The sequence below is a fragment of the Xenopus laevis genome, chromosome 7L, assembly GCF_017654675.1.
Source record: "Xenopus laevis strain J_2021 chromosome 7L, Xenopus_laevis_v10.1, whole genome shotgun sequence".
NCBI classification, from domain to species: Eukaryota; Metazoa; Chordata; class Amphibia; order Anura; family Pipidae; genus Xenopus; species Xenopus laevis.
Window position 1 is genome coordinate 99,875,883 of NC_054383.1, and position 15,225 is coordinate 99,891,107.

The window sequence follows — 15,225 nt, forward strand, 5'->3', positions numbered from 1 at the left end:
CCCCAGCTGTAAGCACCACGGCCAGTAAGCAGCAACACCCCCCACTGAACACCACGTACCTTGTCCTTGTGGACACAACATGAATGCATGGGGGGGCAACCGCTGCAATCTGTGCCAGCAGTGGAAAGAAGTGAACAGGGTTTTTTTCCCAGTGTCCCACAAGTCCAGTCCGACACTGGGCACAATTGGCCATGTTTCTGTACTTTCCTCCCTTTCGTAGTATAAGTACCTGCAGGCAATGTTCAGCATTATCGTATTCATGAGTAGTAGGCAGTGCCGAGTCAAGCTGGGCCCCCTAGGCAACCCAGCCAACACCTCGTACAAGTTAGAGAACTTTAGTGACTGCAGGGTGCGATGGGGTCCTATGGCAAGTGGTAAGGATGGGGTTGCCTTATGCCTTGCAGAGTGCAGCTATGCCATGTAGGAAAGTGCTCAGCCAATAAGCACAAAAGGAGGCAACTTATCTCTAGCAATTACATCCAGGGCATTTGTAAATTAGGCCCATTATATTTTACTCTTAAAATGTCTATTTTTGTATTTCAGGGAAGCTGTCTGCTGTAACCATGGTAGATGTAAGCTTTGCTTTATGCTTTGCATTCAATTAAAATCAGGCACAGTGACGTTTACAGAGATTTAAGGGAGCCCAGTACTGAACACCTGCCTTGAACACCTGCTGTCCCCTGACCCTCCCTGTATATCCTGAATGATGTATAAGGCAAGTGAATGGGAGGGGTAGTGCTGTGCACTCCCCATATAGTTCTTTCAGGCAGTACGTTCATAAACTAGGGCAACTGTGTGCTCCATTTTATGAGCTCCAGTAGCTGTACTTATAAGTGGTAAGCACACATCCTGGTGAAGGCAATGTGCAAAGTATCTGTTTTGTGTAACTTGCACCTTGTCCCATTGCAAACGAGTCCTACTTGTGTGTTAAACTTCTGCATATCTTTTCAAAAAATGCGGTGTGGCAATGGCAATGTTGGAACTAGATTAGCTGATCACTGTAGCCATAGAATTCATATCTGATTATAGTGCAAACTTTATTGACCAAGTATGATAAGCCGGAGGGGGGCCGACTATTTTTTAAACTTGTCTGACAAATAATATATAAATAGCCTGATCACTGTGCAGAAATAATACTGCGGAAATATGGAATATATCAGTGGAATATATCATTTTCTTTTAAAGATGACCAGAACCTGGAACGTGTCACTTATACGTCAATGCTTGCCCACAGCTGTGTTTTTTTCCCACTAAGTTAAAGTTAAATGATGTATTTCCTATAAATGATTAAAGAAATAACATCATGCTGATCTTCCAATGTGTTTTCATTAAATTGACTGTTTACAAAATTGTTTAGAAATATTTTGCAACTGAGACATTGTTAGGCCAGGTGTATGAAAACCTTTACGTTTTTATAAATGAAATCTCCCATTTCTCTTGTAATATAGGTTTCATATATGATCGCTGGAATAACCCCAGGCCAGTGCAGTTTTCTGCTGATAGGACCGACCTGGGGTTTCAGGTAAGTAAAAACAATCACTTGGGGGTGCCTAACATTTGGCACCCCCAAGTGGGATACAACTTTCCTTTTCCTTTAAAGGACAATGAAATATGGAGATTTGTCTTAGTAACTCACTGCGTTGCACTCTTTTTCCATCCTTATTTTAATTCTCTGGGTTCTTTAATTCATCTCTTTTTTCCTTGGGTGACATTAGTGCATTTCTGTTGACTTGTCCTGGGCAATGAGCATGCACAACCTGCTTGTGGACTTTAGGAAGATGCAACCTAATGAATGGCAGCCATGATATTGTTGGAATTCAGAATTTCAATGTCACTGTACTGCTTTCATGTTACATTTTAGTTAAAATTGTTATAGCCGTTAAACCATGCTGAGAAAAATCTTTTGGAAAATGGTTTTGTGTGAGAAGACTCTTTAACATTTTGTATTCCTTTTGTCCCAATATAGATAAAAAATGAAATCATTACCTATTTTTTTTTATATAAATATATTTTATGCTATTTTATCAAAATACAACTGATTTGGAAAGCCTGTGTCTCCGAAATGAGTTAATATTACTTTGTCTCCTTATGTTTTGCCTACCTATTTCTGTGTTATTTGTAAACCATCAATAAAATATAAATTACAAAAAATGTGTCAGACTATTTATGTGAACACTTGTCAAATTGTGCATCTGTGTAAATAAATGTGTGTTAAGATCTGTAAGACTAACCTTGGGTCTGTAGGCTGGCAGGAGACACTGAAGGGAAGCTGAATTACATGGAGGGTGGCCATATACTCCAAATGGCAGAGGGGAGCGGTATTGGGGAGTTTAGGAAGTACAGACAACAGCAGCATGTCTTCAGTGAATACATGACCATTATCAGATGAAAACGTCAACTTTATCAGATTATCCAGCATACATAAAGATGTCAAGAAACAATTTCAGGCCATTTCTCCAATTGGCTTCTACATAACTTGACAGGATTGAGATAAAGTATTTTCACATTTCGATTATTAGCAGCTTTGGGGTATAATAAATCTCTAAAAATGTGAGTTTTTATTTTTCCATAAAAAATTCAAGTTTTCCCCCTAAAAAACTACAAAAACTCAAGGTTTAAAAAATGGCCCCCTAAACTGACCCACTGGTGCATTAATATACTTTACAAAGATCAACTGCAAAGTTTCTAAAAAAAAAAAAAAAAATAACTATTGTATGTGATGATGTACCAGTTGCCCTTTAGAACTGCCCAATTTAAAATCTTAATCCAGTTACAATTTACTGCTTGGACAATTTCCCAGACCCTTATTTGCTAAATACATAACATGAATATATTAATATGATTACATCTAAGGCCAAAAAGCTCTTTGCACTGATATCCAGTTGTGTCAAGATGCGCTATGCTGCCCCAGTTGAATAAAATACATTTAAACACTAAAAAACCACAGGACTGTTTTGCAATAAGCAAAGATTGCTGCTTACTCAGTGAATGTCAGGTACAAGCCAACACTGCGTTCCCTATGCTCATATACATTATATATAATAATGGGGCAGTCTTTGTAATACAGTAATTGTACCGTTTCTTATACAAATAATACACAATAATATACGTTATAATGGTATCATTCCCTATATCGAGAATGGCTACTGAATAGGGATGAGCGAATCTGTGCTGGTTCGCTTTGGCAAAAAATTTGCGACTGTCCCGAAAAATTAGCGAAATGCCAAAAAAAAAAGTCACGAAGCGCATTGAAGTCAATGGGCGTCAAAATAATTTTTATACGAGCAACTATTTGGTCCAAATGCATAAAAAAGTCAATGGGCGTCTGAATAATTTTGACACAATGTTTATGCACGCGGCAATTTTGACACACGACTAATTGATGCGTAACTCCACAATTTTTTCACTCAACCAGGAGGAACCCATTGTGGAACCCCACAAGATCATCTGCCTGGTAAGCAATAAAGGAGTTGCTATCAAACAGAGGTTATATGTTAACTTTCTTTAAACGTTGTGCTCACTTATTATTATTAGTATGATTTCCAATGTTCATTTTTCTGATTAGATTCCTGGGTCTGCCCCCCTCCCCAGCCAAGTTCCAATCCTTTTCTACTTTACTAGTGGACCCAGCTCCAAAAGTTTGTAAACACATTTTGACATTTTGTTAGCTAAGTGCTCCCCATTGGAACAGCACTGAACAGTCTCTTATATTATTGCTCTTAACCAGTATAACCTGGTGATACTCTGCAAGAAAGCAGAAAAGAAGTGGTATAAAGCCATGGGGCTGACCTCGGCATAGTTGATTGGGCAAAATGGTTACTATTAATGGAAACATAAGAATTTACCATTTAATATGATGTTTTGTGAACAGCTAACTATAACCAACGAACTCCAAATATGTGATATAAAAAAGATTTGCATCTACATTTGGATCTGTAATAGTTATACCCTTGCCCCCCCCCAACACATACCAGAGATGTGTGGCTCTAATCTACTTTCCTCTCTTAATCATGTACAACCTGTTGGCAAGTAAATTGCACAGAAACATGAAGTTGAGTGAATTTGCTTTATACAAAGAACATGTTAGATATTGAACTACAGCATTATAAGAAGTTGATCAGATAACTAACTTTATTCCTCTTAGGAATTAAAACCAGAGCAAGAACTGATGCATGCCATAACCATCATCATCAGGTAAGCATAAGAGAGGAAGAGTAGTGGAGAATACAAAAAATCACTCTATATTTTATGCAAGATTGTAGTTTAGATTCTTTACAACAGCAATAATACAATGTTTTCATTTCCTTTTCTTAACCAGGAGACTTCAGAAACCCCTGATATTTACATCTGTCAGGTAAGAAGAAATTGTATGGACATAATGTAAAAAAATATTTTAAGGGAATATTAAACCCATATTTACCCTGGGGAGCAAATTTGTTAGGCACCACCAACGTTGGCACTGGTGAACCTGTCCCACCATCCATTCCAAATTGCCTGCAAGTACAATTTGCTTATGGCCTCAAACAGAGGAGTTTGGATGTTGCAGTTCTTCTTTAATCAAGTGGGTTCAGTTCATATATCAAAAAAAATTATCTCCTCTAAACAGAAGACAGCACAGGAATCTGGTGATAACACCTGCCAGCCTGAACTCATTGAAAATGAGCAAGTGAATGCTCAAATCAACAAGAGAGCCTCAAAGATATCAATAAGGTATGAACAGAAAGATCTAATTAAACCTTTATATTAATTTATTAATGATATTTCCTGAAACACATATAAATACTTGCAGTGGACTTGTGCCTTATGAATCAGGTAAAAGCAATATTTTCACACCGAGCTAGACTTGTAGGATAAAAATCCCACATTCAAAATAAAAACACAGGGCATGCATTACACAATGCATTGACATTATCTCACTTAGACTGTAAGCCCTACAGAGTAGGGTCCTCCATCCTTTTGTCTCCTTGACACTGAGCACTTAATCTGTATTGTAATTATATTTTATATTTATGTGAATTGTATTTCTAATAATGCTCTTTTTCTTCCCCAAAATCAGGACCAAACAGGAGAGTAGAAATGGACAGAAATGAATCCAAACATACTTTATTTTTATGCATTTTGTTATAGTGCAATATACACTTCGAGCTTTAAAATATATTGGTTTTTGACCTTTTTTGCTGTCTTAACCAGGAAGAAAAACATATTGAGCAGGAGCAGAAAGCTGATGGCAGTCACTGCCAGGTAAGCAGAAAATTACCAGTGAATGAAAGATCCAGACAGGTTTCACTGTACATAAGGAGAAATTATGTTTTTTTAAAAAACGTAACAATCATTCCCCCTGCACCACAACTCCACTTTCTTCTCTTACCTATGGACATGAATAAAGAAGTTTGAGTGTTGCAGTTCTTCTTTAACAAGGGTTCAGTTAATCTAAAAATAAATTTTCTTTGTCCTAAATAGGAGATAGCAGAGGAATCAGGCACCAACACCTGTCAGCCTGATATCTACAACATCTATGAGGAGCAAGTAAACACCCACAACAGCCAGGTAAGCCTTAAAGCATTTAAAAAGGTTTGAGCACAGTTATTTAATTAAACTTTTCATTAGTTTAAATGACCTGGTCTTATGTATAATAAGCTGCTTTTATATTATATATTTGCTTGTAGTTTGAATTTAGACATGTCTCAATGGCTTCTCAAAACTAATCACCAGTTGAATGAGAAGCCTTCTGAATTAAAAAAAAACCTAAAGCTCTTCCCAAAGCTAAGTTTAGTTTAGCACAAACCCTGATCAATAAAAAATGGACATTAAGGGTTTTTTTTTTTATCACAGGTTGAGTTTGTGAGGTTTTTTATACTTCAATTAATCTCACAACACACACAATATTTTCTTATTTATGAAAAAAACTAAGGTGCACATTTACTTAGCTCGAGCGAAGGATTAGAATGAAAAATAACTTGAATTTCGAAAAAATTTTTGGCTACTTTGACCATCGAATTGGCTACTTCGACAACGACTTAGAACCGAACGATTCGAAGTAAAAATCGTTCGACTATTCGATCATTCTATAGTCGAAGTACTGTCTTTGTTAAAGTCACAGAGGAAAGATTGCGGGCCCAAGCGGCTCGCAAATAAATACGAACAGAAAAAATCCAAGGTACCCCATTGTCAGGGAAGCTTATCCACAGCGGCAGAAAAACAACGGAACAGGCAACAAGAGGTAAATGATCTGGTTATCAAGCTTTCCTCTGTGACTTTAACAAAGACTGAGCTCTCAGTTTTGAACAAAGGTTTAGGCTTTGTCCCAAGTTATAATACTGAATTTTTTGACTGGGAAGTTGAATTTTTTAAGTTTATTCATACAGCAAAACTTAAAATGTGTTTTTCTGAATCTCAGCCATCTGCTAAACTAACAGGTTTAAAGAAAAAAAGCACTTACCTCCCTGATGTAACATGTAATGCATTGGAGTTGTTTGTACAGGTGGTAACAGAGGAAGTTACATCAAATTGGGATAAATATCCAGACAATAAACAGACAAATTTAACGTATGGGGAAAAAGCAGCATTGTCGGCCCTTAAAAATAATGCCGAAATTGTAATAAAAAAGGCAGATAAAGGAGGGGCGGTGGTGGTGATGGATAAGAGTAATTACCTCTTAGAGATAAAACGCCAACTTGAAACCCCAGGCCACTATTCTGTGATTGATGCAGACCCCACTGAGAAACTGAAAAAACTAATTGACTTAATGGTGTCTGACGCATATGTCAATGGGATCATAAATAAGACAACTAAAGAATTTCTTAATACTGATTTTCCGCGGGTCCCAATGATATATGCTTTACCAAAAATCCACAAGACCCTTGAAAATCCCCCGGGTAGACCAATAGTGTCCGGCATCGGGTCAGTACTTGAACCCCTTTCAAAATATGTAGATTATCACCTTCAAAAACTGGTTTCAAATATTCCTACATGTTTAAAAGACACAAAAGAACTGTTAAATAAATTGAACCAAAATTTGAATGTTAACCCAGGTACCTTGCTGTGCAGTATAGATATCCAAAGCCTTTTTACCTCTATTCCTCAGGATGAGGGAATTAAATGCATAGAGGAGGCTTTGCTTGAAACCACTATACCCCATGCACAGATTTACTTTATTCTGGATTGCCTTGAGATTGTACTCAAAAAGAATTATTTCAAACATATGGATTCTTTTTACTGGCAGAAGCAAGGTACCTCAATGGGTTCAGCGGTCGCTCCTTCTTTTGCCAACCTCTTCGTTTATGAACTTGAAAAAAAGCTGTTTCTTAGAGATCCATATTTGCAGTACATAAAACAATACCATAGATATGTGGATGATATACTAATATTTTGGGAAGGAACCGTGGATAAATTTGAGGAGATGGTGAGAATGGCTAATGAAGCACACCATACGGTCAAATTTACAATGGAGGTCTCTGATTGTGAAATTAACTTCCTTGATATTAGTATAAAACTAGCAAACAATGTACTAAGTACAAATTTGTACAGGAAAAAGATGGATAGGAATAATCTTTTACACAAAAAGAGTTTTCATAACCCCCAAACATTGAATGCTATTCCCAAGGGCCAATACATGAGGGCGCGAAAAATAGCATCCACTGACACTGCCTATAAAGAGGCAGCAAACGAGTTAACTAAAAGGTTTCTAGAAAAAGGATACCCTAAGGGCAAATTGTCCCAGGTTAATAATGAAGTTCAAAAATTACCCCGCCAGGACCTGTTGAGTAGTAAGCAGAAATTAAGAGATACTGACAGATTAACCGTTATCAGTAAATATGATAGACGGAGCAAAAATATTGAAAATGTAATTAAAAAATACTGGCCATTACTGCAACTTGATCCCAAGTATGGAGCAATCTTTTCCAACCCGCCACGCTTTGCTTACAAAAGGGGTAGAACCTTGCGTGATATATTATGTCCCACTTCAAGCCCTGATAATAAAACCAATATATTTAAGGGCACACCTAAGATCGGAACTGTATGAGCTGTAACTGCTGCAACTCAATCATAAAAGGTGCTAACATAAAACAACCCAATAACAGGTAAAGAAATAAAACTAATGCCTTTTGCCACCTGCACCACTAATTTTGTGGTCTATGTATTGAAATGTCCATGCGGAATACTTTACGTGGGTAAAACAATTCGATCTGTCAATACTAGAATTAAGGAACATAAAAATAACATCAGAAATTTTAAAGCAGACACTTATAATGACACTCCAGTATCTAGACACTTTGCCACTGCTAAACATAATGCCTGCCAATTAAAATGGAAGGTATTGGAGGTCGTGCCGAAACCACCTAAAGGGGGCGATAGGAATACCATGTTATTGCAAAGAGAAGCACGATGGATTAGGCGCCTGGATTGTGTTTATCCTAAAGGGATGAATGAGCAACTAAATCTAGTATGCTTTTTGTAAATCTGAAGTTTTAGAGTATTAATTACCTATTTCTTCTACAGGAGATATTGACAGTCAGCTAGTCTTTACGGATCTCCTGCCGTATCAAGTAATGGTGAGTTTTGATACAGGAGACTAAAATTACATGCTGGCTACATCTTGTTGCAATTATAAGTAAATATAACAATGTTGACATAGTAACAACATTATACAAAAAGTATCTATTAACCTGGAAAGCAACAATGTTTTAAACCACTATTAATGTAACAATAATGCGTGAGTAACAACATTTTCTATAGCTAGTGCCTGGATAGGCCTAACGGCAGTTTCCTTTACGTATAGGCTAGACTACTGGAGTATTGGAAATAGTGGAAATGGAGAAATGGACTCTTTTATTTTTGTCTCGAATAGTGTTAAATTTTAAAAGGTTTTAGTATTTCCACTACACGAAAACTTCACAAATTGGTGGATTCAAGCGAGTTTCATGGACACTAAAAAACTGTTTGTGGTATGCATATTAATTGATTTAATTGTTTTTCAATGGTTTTAATTAATACCAATTCTGACTTACCCACAATGCATCACATTAGGTGAAAGGTCACAAAATGTTTAAATACCCACACCTTGTATGTTCCTGCACACTTGATAAAGGGCCTAGCCCGAAACATGTTGTGTGTTGTGCATTCCCAATAAAAGTTTTTGCAGTTAAGAATACTGCTGTGGATTTGTCCTGCATTCGAATTCTACTGATTGCTCGAATTTTACCACCAAAAGAAACCCGAACATTGACTTCTATATGACCTTGAACAGGTTTTAGCTGGAGTGTATTTGGATTCAAGCTATTTCCAGCTTCAGGGCATAATAAATCTCAACAAATTCAAGTCTTTTTTTTAAACTTGAAAAAAATATGAGTTTTTTTTTGTTTCTCAAAAATTCCAGTTTTTAGTAAAAGTTACTCTTGAAAACTGAAATTTTTTGGGAAAAACGCAACTCGATCTTTAATAAATAAACCCCATAATATCCATTGAAGCACCTGCACTCCAGGGTTAGTTCATCTAACAAAAAAAGTTCTCTCTTTGAACCAAGATGTACCAGTAAAAACTAGCTTTGTTAATGAACATATTGAAGCCCCCTTCTGCAGTAAATAAACCTTTCCTTTACCCTTAAATTGTAATTTTAGCAGTTCCCCAAAAATAGTTAATTTAAGAAAAATGTTTTTTGTCTTCCCCGGCATTTCAACATCAACGTGCAGCTAAATACCCGGTAAGCGGCTGTAGAACTGTATTTTGGAATGCTAAATGATGCAAAAGCTCTACTTTAATGGTTTGACTTAAATATTCCAGTCCTCAGTCTTCTCCCCTAATGCACTAGTTCCCAGTTCCCCCTATACCCCCTGTGCTTCTTCATGTTGGAAAGGTTATTTGTCCAACTGCCTTAAATGAATTCAGTTTTGAATTTATCATGTTTTTTTAATACAATGCTATTTTATTAGAAATCAAGGAGTTATGTATAAGTCCTGGAGCCCATCAGAGAGGGCGGTTACGGTGTCATTTATAATGTAAGATATTTTAGTTAGCGGCGTAATTTTTGTTATGGCTTCGGTGATTCTGTATATACTGCCCATTAGTATTACCCTCTAGAGTTTTGTCTCTTCTTTGTTTTCTTGTGCTTCTAAAGCTGCCAATAAACCTTCCCATATCCACACAATATATGCGTTTGCTTTTCCATAATGTTCCAAACAGTAATGATCACAGAGATTCTTTTGCTTCTTTTGTTGTAGGGATGGCACCGTAAAGAACAAAAGGAGGTGGCAGTTACCATCATGAAAGATGTAGAGGTAATGTGTCTTGATATGATTACTATAATTAAATACTAATAACCTTTTTGTAACACCTACATTATGATTTTTAATAGTAGGATCATTTGCTAAGCTAATAACTATGTAACTGTAAAAATAAATGAACAAATACCATTTGAGAAATTTATGGGATTTGAAAAATAAAAGAACTGAGAGAGTCTATCAAATTATGCAATTTTCATTTAGGGGTATTATAACTTTGACATTTTTCCGAACTACAAGTTAGGTTGGGGTATTTGAAATAGTCATTTCATCCATTGTATTGACTTTGCTTCTTTTATTTGAAACTAGAAGCAGAAAGAAGTCCTTTAAAGAACTGCAAGTTCTAGAAACCATTTCTGGCCATGGAAACATCATTGGCTATTACGGGGCATATTTCCACCCTGCCTCTGTGAAAATGCCAGAATATGAGGGACTGTGGGTAAGGAATTCTTTATTCTTTACAGCTCTAATACAAGCTAGCATTTTGGATGCAAATATGATTCAGTTTGGTAAGAAAGAGACCGGTGCATGTTGACCACTTAGTTCTCAGTTGCACCTGATATTGCACTTTTCCCCAGACTTCCCAAAAAATTGTAGGCCACACAGATCTACATGTTAACAATTCTTTGTTTGTGTTCTAGATTTCAATGGAGCGTTACAGTGGAACATCAATAAAACAGCTCTTTAACAGCAACATATCCCACTCCTTGGCAGAGAGCTGGATTGCTTACACCTGCAAGGAGGTATTAAAGGTATATCTCAAGTGAAACTCCTTGGTACTGTTCTGGATAAATCTGATAATAACAGCAAGAAAAATATTTACATTTTCACTTTTGCTTTATTCATTTTTTAGCACCCGTGTCACCTTGATAAGCACAAGGTGATTCATCATGACTTAAGGCCAAACAACATCATGATAACATCTGATGTAGAAGTGAAGATCAGTAAGTGATACCAAAAACCTGAACAAACGGATATTTATTTCTATCGTCATGGTGTGTTGCATTTATAAATGAAAATTAAAATTCCTGCTTTTGTTATACAATTTCAGGTGATGTCAGCTATGCCACCATTGGGGAAAGCAGTCATAGTACTGCAGGTGCTCTTCCATACATGGCACCAGAAGTACTGGCCAACACTAACTATAAGGTCATAGAATACACCTCTAAGGTATTGTGATATCTTCTCTCTCGTTTTATATATAATGTATGTAACTTATACAAGGTGCACTGTGTGATCTTTTTAACTCACTTCACATACCCCCTCATAACAGTGAATACAAAGCTGTAATATGGTTTCTGTGATATGAGAGGGGGAATCTTAAGTGAAGGAGAGAACTGCAGGGCACAGGAATGTTAGAAACCAACTCCACTTGACTCTTTATGGAGTTTTGGGGTCATTCTGGGGTCATCACCTGGGGTGTTTGGGGTCATTTTTTAAAGATCACATCCCTTCACTACTTGAAATTTCAATATTACATCCTCTGATTTTACATTTTCATGGGGTCACCAATATATAAAGTGTAATGAATTTCCCTTATTTTCCATTTTCCTGGATTTAACACCAGGTAATTGTTTTTTTCATGTGCCCTGTGTTTATTTTTTTCTAATAGTTGCCTTTTCTTCCATATTTCAATATGTAGGCTGATGTATGGTCACTGGGAATCTCCGCCCTTGAAATGGCAGAAAGATACTACCGTAAGTAAACCCCAGTGTGTGTGCTATAGTGCATAAAGAACTGTTTGTAAAAAAGTTAGAGGGCATTTATGTGTCAAGCTTTAACATGGAATATTATTAAGTATTGAAAACTATGGGGCTGATTAGTAAGGTGTAGTGATGGGCAAATTTATTCGGCAGGTGCGAATTCGCGAGATTCGCTGCCGGTGAATAAATTCGCAAAACTGCTGCAACAATGGACACCGGCTTCTGTTTTTTTTGGACGCCGGTGCATTTTCGCCAGCGAATTTGCGCTGGGGTAAAAAAATGGACACCAGCGTAAAAAAAACGGAGGCCTGCATCGAAAACGAGATGTCGGCGCCGTTTCGCCCAAATTCGCCCATCACTAGTAAGGTGTTGATTTACTAAAATTGGAATTTGCCAGTTCCAATCCATTATTTTGTCAGTATGCTGGCAATCAAGAAACAAAAGTACAATTGAGTTAATTAGATTTTTTCAAGACTTATTGTTTTTTAAGAAATGTTGTGATTGTCAATCATATTCTCATCTTGTATTTTCTTCCAACCTAGCATTCAGCAGATTTCCCAGCAATGCAAACATCAAAAGAATAATGCATGGTCCCGCTCCAGTATTGCTATGGGACTCATGGTGAGTGATTTCCACTGAAACAGGAAAAGAGGGTGAGGTGGAGAGGGTGGGGAATGAAAAGGAAATGAGGAGAGGGTAGGGATATTGATAATGTGGTAAAGGGGTGCACAAATGAGAAAGTCAAGGAAACATTTGGGGAAATAGGCAAGGGAGACGTTATGGCAGGGGGGGGACATTGGGAATTGGGGTGAAGTAAGGATGGGGAAGGGATACATGGGAAAGAAGTGAGGGTGAAGATAAAGTGTTCTATGTGTAGCTCTTGAATGCTCAGGTGCAGGAGGTCATGCTTAGCTTGAGATCTTGGGGTTATTATCTGGCAGCCAATACAAGCGAGGCCAAGATGGCAAAACAAGAGAGATCATATTATGGTCAAAGGTAAATGTACTCTAATGATTAAGGGTTAGTAAGTAAGCAAAATAGACCCCTCCTTATCAGGTAGATCAGTTGAACCATTGGAAGGGAAGGTGCTCACCCTTTATTGCCTTCTTGAACAGCTTCTGTCTGCCTGTGATGTGATTGGGCACAGAGTGACATGATCAAGATCATAATGTTTAACAAAAGGACTGTCCATAAAATAGAAGCTTATGGGGTATACAGGGCACATGGCTGTGCTGGTTCTATTCACACGGGGGAATGTAATAAAAGTCGCTAATGGAAAAACTATTCGCAATGTGAAAAGTTATGCCTTTGCACTAACAAATTTTGCTTTGCGTGAATTTAATATAGCTTTTGCGAGCCCAGGAACTGTTTAGCGACCACTTCTGACAGTGGAAGACCGTTTGAGAATGTTATAGTTTGCGCCAATGGGCAGTAAATGTAATAAAACTTCTTACTGAAAAAGTCGTTATGTTTGCTCCAAAAGATAACGAGACCTTCAAGCACTTCTTAAGAGTGCACAATTAAAATTTGCAATGGAATCACAGTTTAAGGAACAATATAGCATTGTGAGATGTGGATTTTTAGTCTTATTGGTGCGAATTGTTTTGCTCTTTGCGACTTTAATTACATTCCCCTGACAGTCTTTAAAATGCATGAGCTCTGGGAATTTAGTTATTATACAACATGAACATTTAGAATTTTGCATCTGTTTCATTTTTCCAGGAGTGGCAACTTCCATAATTTTATAAAGAAATGCCTCCAGAAAAATCCGGGTTGGAGGCCATCTGCAGAGCAGCTACTGTCACACCCCTTCGTTCGTAACATCTGGAATGAAAGGGGTGTGAAAAGTAATATCAAGTGGCATCTACAGAGAGGTAAGGCAACTGTTGATTCTCATTATAGTTCACTTGATGTATAGACCATATCCATCTACTGCTCTTATTCATACAATATTCTCTGGCTTTCATAAATATTGTGTAACTAAAGCGCCCATAATAAAGGGTGAGATTGTATTAGGGCAGAGGTCACTGAACTAGGCCAAGTCTATGAGAGAGATAAACATGGTGAGATGGGAGAAAATTTTATTATTAGTAGTTATAGTTGAACTTTAAATTGGCAGCAAAGGGAATGAGATATAAATAATGGTAAATAAATATTTGAAAAAATAACAAATTGCAGAATTATTATACACACGCCTTCTCCATGGCTAACACTTAGCAATCTCTCCTTAGGAATGAAGCACTGAAGTCAGAAAACATCATGGCAGCCATCGGAGTAAATTACTTATACAAATCAATTATATTTTTCTTTAGCATTACAATTAATTTAGAAATTAGTGATCAATCCAGGTATCACTCTATTAATTGGCTCAATATTACTGAGGTATTATAGATTTTTTGGCTTTTTGAGCTCCTCACAATTAACTCATTGCACTGCACTTTATAATTTATTGCACAGCACTTTATAAATTTTCAACAAGTGTTACATTCAACCTTATGCATTGATTAGTGGTGTTTATTTAAGTGCTTACTATTTAACCGACTTGTAATAAGTGTGTCAAAAATACTTTGTGACTGCCCTAGTTTAGATTGTTCAAGTGGGGGTTCTTTTCTATTCCTTGGATATTGTGAAGTTTTTACACCCCTGAAACTATGGCATGGCACTATATACTATGATAGGATTGCCAGGTTGTCCGTATTATACCTCCTAGTAAAAGTCATTATTTATATCTAAAGTTATTAGATAAAAAACAATAATATTAGAATGGCTGGCAGCTTTTACTAAACTGTTTCTTATGAACGTTGTGCAGGGCCGGACTGGCCATCTGTGAGATCGGGCAAATGCCCGATGGGATGCTCTCTATAAAATGTAAATGGGCCGCTGGGAACTTTATTATGTAAATGACTTTCTGGAGGCTCCCCTGCAGCACAGAAATCAGTATGAAACACTGAATTTCATGATGTGTTTGCTAAAGCTACTACTATAATATTAATTGCACTTTTAGTATGTTTTCTGTAGATACAAACAAACAAATCTAACAAGATCTAAAATCTGAATGCAAATCAGGTAAGAAGTCTTGGTAAGACCAGCAAACTACATTTTGTATACTACTTAAATTCCAACTTAGGGGCAAATTTACTTACCTCAGAAACTGCGCCAGGGACGGCTTTGCTGACAGTGCTAATTCACTAGTTCTGAACGCTTGCGAAGTTGCGCTAGAGATAATATGATAAGCAGTTTGAAGT

General features: G+C 37.0%; 1 pseudogene; it reads left to right on the forward strand.

Annotated features, from left to right (window-relative positions):
* Window positions 1-259: 259 nt before the first annotated feature.
* LOC108695860 lies at window positions 260-13,915 on the forward strand (annotated as a pseudogene).
* The last annotated feature ends 1,310 nt before the right edge of the window (window positions 13,916-15,225 follow it).